Source organism: Rhipicephalus microplus, unplaced genomic scaffold (genome assembly GCF_043290135.1).
Source record: "Rhipicephalus microplus isolate Deutch F79 unplaced genomic scaffold, USDA_Rmic scaffold_301, whole genome shotgun sequence".
Classification (NCBI taxonomy): Eukaryota; Metazoa; Arthropoda; class Arachnida; order Ixodida; family Ixodidae; genus Rhipicephalus; species Rhipicephalus microplus.
Genome location: NW_027464870.1, coordinates 125,358 through 127,538, shown reverse-complemented (window position 1 = coordinate 127,538; position 2,181 = coordinate 125,358). Strand labels below are relative to the sequence as shown.

At 42.7% G+C, this 2,181-nt stretch overlaps 1 long non-coding RNA gene across 1 annotated transcript; it reads left to right on the top strand.

Moving 5' to 3' along the window:
* Positions 1-247: 247 nt before the first annotated feature.
* On the top strand, positions 248-1,950 carry LOC142793475 (uncharacterized). Its single transcript, XR_012891565.1, has 3 exons — positions 248-465; positions 942-1,047; positions 1,184-1,950. It is a non-coding gene; the product is annotated as an uncharacterized LOC142793475 (long non-coding RNA).
* The last annotated feature ends 231 nt before the right edge of the window (positions 1,951-2,181 follow it).

The window sequence follows — 2,181 nt, the reverse complement described above, 5'->3', positions numbered from 1 at the left end:
CTCGCGCTATCACTTTCTTGTAGAGGCGCCTTCGTCGGGGCCAAGTTATATTTTAAAATGATCAAATACTACATGTTTGCGTACTGCTACACATAAAAAACATTTCGTTCTTCTAGCAAGTCGTTTTCTTTAAACATAAGCTGCGTCATTGACTTTTTGTAATATTTTTTGCTCCAGCTGACTCGAGGTTAGTAGCAGCCTATCGACATCATTATCCTCATTTCAAAGTTTCCGGCGGCCAACGGTTGCGACGGCAGGTAACGGCTCGCGGTACGTTCGGATGTGTCTCGGACTGTTTCGTTTCGCTGTTAATATTTCGAGCCTCTGCTGACCGACACATTCTTTCTCGTTCTGTTTATTTTGACTCGTTCAAATGCTTTCGCGAAGGGAATTCAAGTGACTTTCGGGGAACGAAGCGACCGTTGAAGCTTTCATCGGATGAACATCCGTTGCAAGCCCGAGCCGGTGAGTAGAAACCACTTCAGTTTTTTAAGGATGTTTGCTTACGGGGCTAGTTGATTCATTTCAACATATGTAGTTTTTTTTTGCCAATGACTGCGTAGGCGTCACACGGTGGCAGCGCATTGCAGTATTAAATTTTAAAATTGTTGAACGTCTCAATATGTAACCGGAAAAACGTGCGTTACTTGTGGCGTGCAAGGCTTCACGTGGGAACAAGCCGCTGACTCAATAGTTATTTCTCAAATTCTATCACCAGGTAACACCAACCAAGCCGTAGCGGTAAAAGAAGGCAAATAAATCACTGTCGCCTCGCATGTGTCTTCTTAGGTAGCCCATGTATTAGTGCAAAAAACCTACTAGTAGTTAATAGTTTACTGCAGTCGCGTTTGAGAAACATCACATAATTATGGGTCTGGTTTTGCTATAGTGTGACAAAGGAAGCGTCACATAAATGAAAAATACTTCTTTTTCTGCCACAGCCTCCTGGCTCACCTGACATGGAAGCAGCTGTGTACAATGGGCAAGGAACCTGCTACATGACATGCCTTGTGAAGAAGCAGCCCTGAGTGATACACGTGTTATGAGGTACCACTACGTATATGCATAATATACTGCTGTTTACTAACTAACTAAGTTTATTTGTTTATTTTGGAAAATTTCATGCATTGAATATGCATTGATTTCATGCATATATATATGGTGATGTTACTTGTTTTTCCAGACTGCCATGCAATGACAGGATGACTACCCCCGAATGTCCACTCTGCAAGCACGTTGAAACCTCTGAATGTCCACTACAACAGGTCATATCTAACCTCACACATGTAATGCTGTATTTGTGAATGTTTTACCGCGCATATCGTGGAGAGGTGCTTTAATTTGGCTACAAGCATTGCCTGCCTACCGTGACATAGAATCTACACTTCAATAATGTTGAAACTGTAACACTATTAGTTAGATTGTGTGGCGCTGCTGAGCTCGACAACACACTGTTTCATCCCAGCCACTGTGGCCATATTTCGATGGGGGTGAAACGCTAAGACGCTTGTGTGCTTAAGAATTTGTTTGATTCGCCTGCACCACATGATCCATTTTACAAAGTGCTGCACCTCGCCATTCGTTTCAGTGGCACAGCAATGGCATCTTCTAAATCGTGCCATTCATTTCAAAAAGCGCAGGAGAGGTACAGCACAAAAACTAGTTCATGACTTTTCTGTACCTCCTGCTCTGATGGCGCTGGTTTGGTGCAACCGCACGCCCAGCTTAACAAACAACATAGTATTATACGTAGGTACTGATCCCGCCTCTACAAATGCGGCGTGTTTTGCCAAAATGTTTGTACCTCATTAAATTAGGCAATTAAAAATAAGGATTCCACCTTGTCGGCACCTTGTCATTCACTTGTGATGCCACATTGCTGAACTCGTGTTGCACAAGTTCTGAACTTCTCGTGCACAGCTGTGAACCAGTTCCAATTGTGCAGGTGAACTAAACTGACCCTTAAAAGATGGAAGCTTGAAAATATGAAAAACCTATTAACATAAGGTGTCTAAGCAAATGTTTCGACAAGCAGTCTTGTCTCCTGCGAGGCTACAATGTCATTTGTTTGAACCCATGGAAACCAGAATCAATCTAAATTTGCCCACTACTGTACGACTCACAATCACCTCATTGTTGGCATGTGAGTCGTCGGAAATTAATAATTGCACTACGTAATGA